The sequence below is a fragment of the Apaloderma vittatum genome, unplaced genomic scaffold (assembly GCF_000703405.1).
Source record: "Apaloderma vittatum isolate BGI_N311 unplaced genomic scaffold, ASM70340v1 scaffold7999, whole genome shotgun sequence".
Lineage (NCBI taxonomy): Eukaryota > Metazoa > Chordata > Aves > Trogoniformes > Trogonidae > Apaloderma > Apaloderma vittatum.
The window spans coordinates 53,272-64,696 of NW_009736892.1; positions in this window are offsets into that span (position 1 = coordinate 53,272).

Here is an 11,425-nt window from a genome sequence, read left to right on the forward strand (position 1 = left end):
AAACTGTATTCTGGGTTTTCTGTTTTTTAGTTTTTGGAGTTTGTTTCATTTTTTTGGGATTTGGGGTTTGTTGTTGGTTTTGGGAGTTTTCTTTAAATACACCACTACATTCTCAAAAAATCTTCACTATTTACTTTTTACTACTGCTGACATATTTTTTACACACTTATGGTTTTGGAAAGCCAGTTCCTGGAGGGGAATGTATCTGAACAATTCCCTCATCTTTTGGGGATTGTTGTTTCTCACTTTTAGATGTGTAAGATAATAATTCATTGTTTAATTTGCATTATATTTATGATAAGAGATTTAAATTGCAGTTTTAAATTTTGATTAAGCTAATCTTCTGTGTGGGGAAATTGTGGTAGAGTAGATTCTCCTCGCCATTTTAGAATGGCCTGATCAGATCCCTGCAGCACGAGGGATTTGAGAAATGCAAGTTCCCACTTTTATTTATTCATATTTATTTAAATAAATAAGTATGCTATACTATTTATAGGTTAAACATTTTTTTTTCTTCCTATGAATCTTATTATAGAGTCTCTGAATGATTTTCATTGCCATATCACAGCACAAAACCACTCTTGGTTTTCTTACCGTAGCTGAGATGTGAATGTATTTCCAGGGCCACAGCTTTATGTAACCTGTTTACCTTGTAAGACTTGTAAAAATCAGTAATTCTGTACTCTTTGCCCCAAACAATTAATGAATATGTATGTTGACACTGGATCCAGGAACAGTATGTTTTTGTCAGAGTGCCCCCTCAGGGACTTTTGCACGCTTCGGATGCATAATACAATTGAAGCCATTTCTTTGTGAGAAAATAGGTTAATGACTTGCCAAAAGGCAGATGTTAATTGGAGAAAGTGCATACAAGTCCTTTTCTTTACAATGTGTATGGATTGCATTTGTTATGTCTCGAATCCAAGAACAGGTGCAATTTCAATTGACTCAGCTAACAGGATGTGCCAAGTACACTCCTCACCAATTTCACCAGAAATTTTAAATCCTGCAGAAAAGAAAAAAAAAAAAAAAGAGTTTCTAAACTAGTCAGTGAGTGATAAGCTGCATTTATTACCTGTTACAGAATATTTATAACTTAGTACTGAACTTACACTTAAGCATCTGAATAGTATGACAATAAGGTCTTTGATTATTTACCGTTGTTGAAAAATTTTTACTGGTGAGCACCAAGGAATGTTATACAAGAAGAATTGTGCCATCCCTTCTAAAATATTTCTTCTGTAAGATAGTCAGCAGCTCTAGGCAAGATACCACTAGTGTATTTTTAAATGCAACTTAAAACAGAAAAAAAATGTTTACTTTCACTAACACATTTCCTGCCATGAAGCTACACAATCAGATTAAGGTCTTCACCTGGCCTTGCTTCATTTTCCCTGTCTTCAGAAGCAAGAATTAACAAAAAACAAGTGAAAAAAAAGTTCTAGGTGTGTCAGGGTCAGAAGAGCTTCTGCTTGATAGTTTAACAGTTCGATTCCAAAGGTCTCTGGGGATTTCTAGGCTACTCATACAAGACAAGTGGAGCAGGAACTCGCTTTGGATCCATGTTCGTAACCTAACTTTGTCCTTCAAAAGTCATTTTCTCTCACCTGAGAAGGGCTGAATAAAAAATTCATCTGTCTGGGCAGCAGTGATGGTCTAGACCAGTGCAGGAACATCTAGTTCAGGAATCTCCTGGGAGCTTTGGCATTAACATGGGTACTGAGTCCCTTGGTGACTGTGGTCACATGAATTTCCTACGCCTATAGCCAGGGCCTGGGCATCAGAGGGCTCAGGGCACTTTCAGAGGCAGAAGTGAGTTAAGAAGAAAAGCTGAGGGTCTCAACGCCACTTAAATATAGTATTCTCCAAGTCAGAGCAGTGGTTAGGTTTGTAAAGTCCCTTTATGGCCTATGCCCTTACAGACCTGCATAAAACAGAGGCACCCAACTTTTCTTCAAAGCTGCTAAAGGAAGCAATTGCCAGAAGAGAAAAAGAAAAGACAACCATTACAACTTTTTCACCCTTTTGTTCTCTGTATTGTAATGAATTAGTACCTTTGTCTCAAGTTCTTTCCTCCTCCTAATCCCCATAGGAAATCTCTGCTCCTTTTAGAGAGAGAAAGTCTTAGGACAAAGAGAAAGGAGCAGGAACTGCCAGTCTTTGTGCTGCAGGGTGTCACTGAAGCCTTTTCTGGCCACAGTAGCGGAAGCCAAAGGCTTACAGTGCTTATTCCAACACCTGTATCAAATGTCAATTCTCACAAGATTCAGAAGTAGATTTAGAAGATTCAAAAGCAAAGCGTGTTTACAGCTGTCTGCTGTTTATTGGGACAGAAGTCTGGGAGGGTCAAAGCAGTAAAATCTTTTCTCTGATCTGATTTCTTCTAAGATTCAGGTGAGCCATGTGCAAAGGATCCTGCTGCTTTGTGCTACCTTCATCTCACACATCTCTAAAAGAAACATGTAAGATGCAATGCACTTGGGTGGTATAAAGGATAGAACACTTGTGGCAGCAATTCGTCCTTATGAGAGCACTCATCAAACATTTTTTAATCATTCTTTTTATTTATATTTTGACCCTATGGTACATGCTGGGAGCACAAGACCCAAGATTCTTGCTAGAGCCTAAAAAGAGCAATTTGAAAGAGAAAGATGAGATGGTTGGTGATGGTTTCTGACTATATTCAAGTTCTGCACTGATTACTGGGGGTAATCTGTTAAATTAAGTGATGCTACACCTAAAAAATTATGTGAGGAAAAGCAAAGTTTAGCTCCTAATCTGTAAGACTTGAAAATTCTTGTACTTCACAAAACCAGCTTTCACTTCTAAGAAAATTTTACAAATGTAAATGCCAGTAACTTTTCAGTTAAGAGTGAGTGTAATCAGGCAAAGCATAGTAGACTATAATATTTGATTGTATGTAACCATACTGAGTGGTTTCGGTCTGCGCTGATGTCTCTCTACAGCTTCACTGCTGAAACACTGAGCTTTTGTGCAGCTTCTGCAATCTATTCAGCATAGACCTAGCCTATAAATAGCTGCATTATTGAAAGACTGTGAGAGGTTCATTAGAGAAGTTGTGACAGCCTCATTTGAGCCAGGGCTGATACGGTACCACTCCAAGTCACCAAAGAGTTTCAGCATGTGGGTAACACTAAGCACAAAGGTGGGCTCTTGACCATGCAGCAGAGTAGATACCCCCCCAGGCATCCCCCTCCACCACCCCGACTGCGGACTCTCACAAAGTACACTGCACTTCTTGCTAGCTCTGGGATTTCTTTCTGAAAAAAAAAAGCACATCATGCAGGAGCTCATGGTCACACCAGTCGTGTCCCAGTGCAGGGCCAGGATGCAGTCAGGGCGTTTGCTGGGGGCCAGGACCGCAGGACATCCTGCCCCCTGTAAGTAACCCGCAGACGCAGCCAGGGGGATTAGTCATCTTAAAATCACACGCAGGCATAAGTGCTTTGCTGACTCAATAGGAAGTCGCTGGCTGAAATCAGTGGGACTTCTCACATGATTGAAGTTACATGCTGAAAATGCCTTAATCTTGTGCTGTGTATTCACATAACTTGGGGGCAAAGAGAGAAAATTTGAATAGCAGCTGATGGCTGTTTTCTTTCAAAGGTACGTGGAAAACAAATTGGCCATTATAACTTGAGCTTCTGGTTAGTTTAAATGAGTACTTTGCTATTTATTTCACAGCTATCTGAATTACAGCCTCCCACTTCTGGCTCTGGCGCTCAGGTAAATGAAGTATGTAGGGCTAAATCCCCAGCTTTTATGGAGACCTTATCCTACTGCCTTTGAGGTACTCCTTTGGGAGAGGTGCTAGAATGAGAAAAGTTGCCAGAATCATTCAAAACCATAAAAGAGGAAGTAACCCTCATTTTGGTTTTTTTTTCTTTGAAAAAAGAAAAGTGCTCTCAAGCTGTTCCAAGCTGTGTATGTGTTTTCCACATTTCTCTCTTTTCTCTAAATGCTCAAGTCAGTCATTTCAAAGCGAAGAGTTATACCCTTGTTACATAATCTGAGTACTGGGAGGGAATTATCCATATTTTTCTGTCTAATGGATTTGGGAGGAACAGGGAGGAATGCAAAACTAACAATCTTTAATATCTGAAAAATGCTATTCAGAAAGAAAAACAAAAGATAGATACAATAAAATGACTCTATCCTCACCCAGCATTTTATCATTACCTTTACATTTGTGTACATTGTAGGGTAACAAAGCTGAACCTTCAGCACTCATGAAGAAACAGACTGAAATGCCCAAGATATCATTTTTAAGATTTGCTCCACATAAGCAATCACAAAACTATATATATGGTAGCCCATTACTTCTAGCCATAACACACCCAGATTCTTTATTATTATTATTATTATTATTATTAAAGTAACAATTATGCCATAAGAAACACTGGCTGGGAGGTTTCCAACAGCACAGGTTTTTGTCAGAGAATGCCGATTTGTCGTAAGCACAATGTTTTGCAGAAGTGTCTCTGCTTGGATGAACTTCCGATGAAACACAGGCAGGTTTCCATCACAAGCCTGCCTGATTTCCTGCCAGCTTGTCTGGCAGCTCTCCAGGCTCCACGGCTCCGGGACGGCTCTGGACTGAACCTGTGATTCTTCCTGACTTTTTTTTTTTGTTTTGTAAATTACAGGGAAAAGGTCTTGGGAGAAACACACATTGCCTCTGCCTGGCACAGCCCAGTCCCTTGGTTTGTTATGTGGGAGAACCAGAGCAGCTTTTCTCCCTTCCAGAGAAGCTGCTCAGCTTAAACTGGTCTGCAAGTGAAATAGTTTACACACCACACTGAGTTTCATTTCTGAGCATTTTCAGGAGACCTCCTGATGCCTCTTCTATTTTCTAAAATGCCTAATTGTGTTGCGGTTTCTCTACAAACAGTGCCCTTCAGCACCATCTTCTTCCCTCATTTCTCCCAGGATAGTTTCTGGTTCAGAGGCTGCATCAACCTCTCTAGTGTCTCCTGGGTGCTTTTGGCTGCTGGAATTGAGGATGTGAGGTGTCTTTTTGGACCTCAGGTCCAGAGATACACTCTAGAAGGCTGCCTTGGTGGCTGCCTGCTTGTGCTTTTGCTGCTGCTCCCCAGTTTATCTGCTCCATCTTCCCTTGCAGCCAGAGCTATTTCTCTGCACTCCAGTTAGAATCACCTAGGGGGAAGCAGTTGATTAATTTTTTTCTCTTTAATGTGGGGCTATATGAGGGCAGGTCATTGCTCAGGCATGTGCCTGGGACCCTGGGGGCTCAGTAGGTGAAGCAAGCTGGGGAAGGCAGATAACTCTTTCACCTCAGGACTCCTGCTGTAGACAGTGTCAACTTTATCTGCTTTTGTACTCCAACCTCTAACAACCTCCTATATGTTTTCTTCCTTCAGCCCATGTGTTTCATCAGTATGTTAATTGTGTCTGTGTAGTTGGTTTAACTTGGCTTTGAAAATCATCTGACTGAGAAGAAACATTTGGCCAATATTGAGAAGATCTGGTCAGTTAAGCTGTGGAGTTGATTTGAACAGAATCCATCTGTAAACATCATTTTAGTATTCTCTTTAAGCATTAGAGTACGTCATTTTTTCCAGACCTCTCAGTTTTAATGTTATTTTATCATTCAGGAAACCCACTACATCCAAAAGTGGATGGTCCAAGAGACTAGTGCTGCCAACATGATCACAAAGTATTGCTGTCACAGCATGGCCAAGAGCTATAGAAGGAATGGGCAAAGAAAAGGATGTGCCCCAGTGGCATTTTTAGGTGATGCTGTAAGCCCTGACAGGCCCTGAAACCTCCAAGGAAAAGAAGAGACTTCAAATTTTAGGGGCATGAGTGGAAGAGGCAATGCCAGCAGAAGCTGAATGCAGGCAGAGAGAGAGATGGGGAGAGGACAAACATGAACCCCATTCTGCTTAAGTACAGTCTCTGATAATTAGGTTGGATGTTCTCTCAAAATGTACCCACCGTCTCTGCCTCCTTCTGCACTAATTCTTTGTCCCATCTATATTGTCCGTCCTACTTAAGCCCATCAGTCTTTTGCTTATCTCTTCCTCTCTGTGTTTTCAGCCTCTCTTCTCTCCCATCCTTTTCCTCTGAAAAAATATTTTGCAGCCTACAATTAGTGCACTTGGCTGAAGTCTTGTTGGGCATATCAGGAAGTTTTCTGGATCACTCATGGGTGGAGTTTCCCAAAAGCATCAATTTGGTATTAATGTTGTACAAACAATGGGCCTGCCAAACCCTGAATAGTGCAAGCCAACCTCAAAACGTTGTGCCTCCTTGCAGATTTCTCTCGTGGGTTACCTCAGAGGGTTACCTCAGACAAGAGAGATACCACGACATCCACATTCAGACAGCAAAATTTGCCACGGGCATAACCTCAGCATATGCTGGAAGGAATCTGCCTTATGTTCACTCATTTCGCTTGATCAGCCTGAAGCGTTAGTACCAACACTGTTTGGTAGATGCCTGTCCAAGTGACCATTAAGATGTCATGATGGATAACATAGAAGTGCAGGCACATTTTCTAAGTTGGGTGTGAATTACCAGGCTCATTTCTGCCAGCTGTCGTGGGATAACAAGCTGAATAATTGTTTGCAGTAGCTATGGGATCAAGTATGAATCAGTACATTGTCTGCAAGAGGATTTTTAGTAAATATTACAGTTCATATAGCACTAGTATAGCTTGATATCACTTAGCTCATTTGGGAGCCCTTACTCCTGGTTAGAAAAGTGGTGGGCAAGAGCTCCTATAATTATTTCAACCACAGACTAGGAGTGTTACAAATGACCCTCATTTCCTATATTTCTTTTTGTATGAGTCCACTTCCACAAATTTCCCAACATTTGAATGAAATTTTTCATGCTATGTATCCTTTTCAGGATTAAATACTCTAGAACTTTTCAGCCTTTTTGAAGAATGAGATAGTATATGAACCTCCCCTTTGGACCTTTCCTGGAGACCTTCTGGCACCAGGAAGCAGACGGACAGCTGATGGCAGCAAACTGGTGTAGGAGACATATCTCCTGAGGACACAGGCAGGCAGCTCACTGAAAACTATCACAAAGAATGGCCCAGGCGTGCTGAAATGTGGATTCAGAGGGACCAAGATTAGCTCAGCATGGAAATTGAGGCTGGGGTGAGGAGACAGAAGATCTGAGAACTACAGGACAGATGGGACTGGTATGAGACACTGAGGAGTTTGAAGCAGGACCGAGGGTATCTGTAGTGTTGGGAGAAGTCAAGCTTGGGGCAACAAGACAAAATGACCCTGGCCCATTAGACCCTGTTTCCTACCAGTTTGCAGAGCAGCCTCTTGCTCGACTAAACATATATCGAGCAACTTGCTTGGTATCTGCTCCAACTGTGCACTTTCCTTGTGGGCCAAGAGCATGGAGGATAACATCCTGCTACTGCTGTTGGTTGCTTCACCTGCTCAAGAGGCAAAGGTCAATGTGATAAGCCTAAAAGCATAAAGAAAATGCATACAGATAAAACTATCTGGAACTGTATGTTAACATCATTTTACAAAGGCAGCTCTTGAGAATTGAATTTTATCTTTGCATCTGTATCATCAACCTGGCAGCTGTACTCTGTGTAGGAAGCAGTGGGATGGAGATGTGAAAAGGCTGGCAAGGAGGAGGATGTAAAACCCAAAACCTGGAGACTGTGAAGTTATAAGCAAGTGTTCTGAAGTCTTGGTTGAGATATGAGAGATGCTACAAGGAAGAAAGCAACAGAGTTTGAAGCAAGAGAAAGTGAAAAGCAATGTTGTGTTTATAGGCCCAGTCAACAGCTTTTATGTCAATAGAAAGATGGAGAGTGAAGGGCCTTTGCAAGGAAGTGATTAGTTCTGCATTAGAACTGTGAAAAGTAGAAATGTGAAAAGCTGCAGATGAGGTTGCCTGCTCCCCTGCCTGAGAAAGGATTTCTGCTGTCTCTCTAACCATGGTTTTATGAACCATGGACTGTGCTTATTTGTGGCACTTTCTATCTGATTTTATAATGGTGAGTGCATCCTTTTGCATTTTTAAAAATCAATTCGGTGCTTGCCACACTGACATCCTTTCCCTCTCTGTAAATCCATTCAGCCTTTAATGAACAGCCCATGCTGCCTTCCTCTCATGTGCTCACGACCCTGTTGACTCCAAGGCATTTTCCAGCCTCCTAAGTACCCTGCAGCATTTTTCCCCTGCCCCCTTTTTGCTGGTGGCACTGAGTAGGTATCACCTGGGCTGCTGTGCCTGCTGCTCTGTGCTTGTTGAAGGCAGGAGGTTCTGCTTGCCTGCTAGATGCTTTCACATTTGTGTTCCCTGCCTGGGAAAGCTAGCAAGTGAAGCACAGCATCATCCTTGGAAGCTGGAAGAGTGTAGGTTTAGATTGAAAGCTGGAAGAGTATAGGTTTAGACTAAATACAAGGAGGAAGTTCTTTACCCTGAGGATTGTGAGGCACTGGAACAGGTTGCCCAGGGAAGTGTGGATGCTCCATCCCTAGAAGTGTTCAAGGCCAGGTTGGATGGAGCCTTGAGCAGCCTGGTCTAGTGGGAGATATCCTTGCCATGGAAGGGGGCTTGGAACTAGATGATCTTTGAGGGCCCTTCCAACCCAAATCATTCTGTGATTCTATGATTGGCTCTCTGATTGATTCTATGACTATGATTCCATGATCAGGCAGCCTAAAAGGCTAGATTTCCTATGAAACCCAGCACTGCCACTGAGAATGCTTTACCTCAAGCCATGTCCACTGCTCTCTCACGGAGTCCCTGGCAGGGTGTGTTGCTGTATGGCGAGGGGCAACAGGGCTTGCTTTGGACTGTGCGACGAGTGTTTGGAGCAGCAGCTTCAGGTAGATGCAGGGGCAAAGAGAAAGGAAAGCTGCTCAGTGAACTAGAAATTCCCACACTCTGTTGTCAAACATGCTTGTTCACTGGTGTGGAAAAGGGAAGCTGAGGAGAAGAGAAATGAATTTGAATGCGTTTTAATTGGGATTACGGGCATATGGTGTGGTGCCGTTTGTTTTCCTCTTCCTGCTCTGCAGTGGGGCTCTAATACCTTCACACATTTGCCTTTATTTGTCATGTCAAAAGGGGAGACAGCAAGCGGCTTTTTTCTCCCCCCTCTTTGGGGCCGTGCTAACAACTCTCAATTTGCCCTGAACTTTGCCAAAGGAACAATCATGATTTTCAGAAAAAGTGCACACAGATTGCAAAAGCACATTAAGCAACTCCAGTTTATTTTTATTAAACTTTTCAGATGCTCCTCAGAGGACCTTAGCTATTTTCTAGCAGCAGAAGGGGATGGAATCAAGAGGAGAGAGGGGACACAATGTCCACAGTACCACGTGCACATAATCCACCAGCAGCTGTAGAGTTAGATTTTATTGTTATGATAGTATGTTTAGTGTGTTGTAAAAAGCTACTTAGGGAGCTGTTTCCCCTGTTGTACAGCAGTTTGTTAGCTGTAAGGTTCAGACATAAGCCTTTAATTAGGCCTAGCATCTCCGCAAAAGCAATTTCAGTTCCCTCCCCTGCCTCATGCAGCAACTTGGGATGCTCCGCATTTCAATGTGAACAAGCTATTGTTTAACATGGCTTTAAATCATTACAGAAATGTTCTGTAGCATCCACTGGGAAAGCCTGATCCCATCTGCCCTTGTTCATTTCTCACAGTCACTTTGGGAACCAAGGCCAGTAATCACAGAAATTTTGCTTAAAGGCTAAGCACAGAGCAGCACCATCTTCATACACTGTGCGTGCTACTAACAGGTGAAGGTGTGGCTCAGAAAAATTTAAAGAGGAGTTTACAGCTTGAGATTAAGTATCTTTCCCAGCCTTCATGTAAGCATCTTTCCATTCATTTTCCAAACCTGTATATGACACAGTAAATGACTTGCAGGGGACTTAGAAGCTAATGCCCACTTAAAATGTCTCTAGCACAGTTGAAGACAATCTGAATCCCTTCCTGCCTCCTCTGACACAAACCCTCTGCAGTTCACTTGGGTCAGCTCAGTGCCCTGGCATCCCAGCCTTGGCCCAAACTCTAAGTCTATAGCTCCTGAATAAAAGTCGAGGCTTTTATTTTTCTTCTGAGAAATATGTATTTTTTATGATGGCTTGCAGAAAAAGTACAAAACATTGCCTAATCCTATTCAGTATATCCTATATTTGATGCTCTTTTTGTCATAGAGTTTCTGTTTCAAATAATGATGAAAAAAGTTGTATTAAATTTACATCAAAGGGAAGCTGGGGAAGCAGAAACATGAATAACAAACACATGCATAATGTGATTCTGAACAAAGAAACCTGTGCTGTCAGTGCAGGGATAGGCCGCGTAGGAACACATGTATGTCATTGCAGCATATTGCTAACATATGTGGGGGTCATCCAGATATGTTCAGGGGCAGCTAAGATCCCTATTTGAAGGTAAATTTGATAGAATCTGCTTTGTAGGTACTGTGGCAATGACTGCACTTTACATCTGTGTAGAGTGGTTACCACAATCCTTTATGTGTTATCCTGTACAGGTTTCCATACACAGGGTGTGCTGAAGGGAGAGTGTAAAGAATATGTAAACAGTCAGTGTAAAGATTCACTGAAAAAAAAAATGTTACAAACAATTTCATTCTGGAAGTAGTTCATACATATCTTTAAAAATAATGAAAAAAAAAATCATTAAATTGGGCATTTCGCCCACCTTAGAGTTCAACAGATTTTCTTCTTCAGCAGCTTCCAACATTACCAGTTTCTCCAGTGAAGCACAAAGCATGGCCAAGGGACCACAGCTCGGCATGGAAGTGAGAATGCATTTGCCCAGAGCAACTGGTAGGCTCTAGATCCAGGATCTTAGTTCAGAACTTTTATGCAGGAGCTGAGGACATGCTAGTCTTTTTTGCAAAGGTAATTCAGAATGTTTGTTCTGGAAGTGATACAGCATTTTATATTTGTTAGGCGGAAATAGGTATACTTGACATGTGTTAGTAATACCCTTGTTTTGGTTTGGTTTCATCAGGTATTTGGAATCTTGAACAGACGCTGTCTATTACTCTGAGCGATTTCTGCTTTCCTTTACTGCCAGCTCTGGTCCCCTTTCTGCCAACCTTCACATCACCCTCAAACTGAGGCAGCACTCCACTGACTGGCTGGTCTTTATCATCAGGTTTTCCAAATGTTCAGCAACTGTAAAACTGCAGCAGATTTTCAGAAGTGTGCGTGTAGCCATCAACTATGGCAATTACAGTTAGGGCCAAATTCTCAAAAGAACTTGGCATACTGCCCCAAATCTGGTCCCAGGCATGGATACATAGTGCTTTCCTGCCAGAATCACAGCTCCAATTTTGAGACACGCTTAATTCTATGCCCCACAGGGGAGTCCCAGCTGGGACGTACGTGGTCAGGATGAAGGTAGCAGATA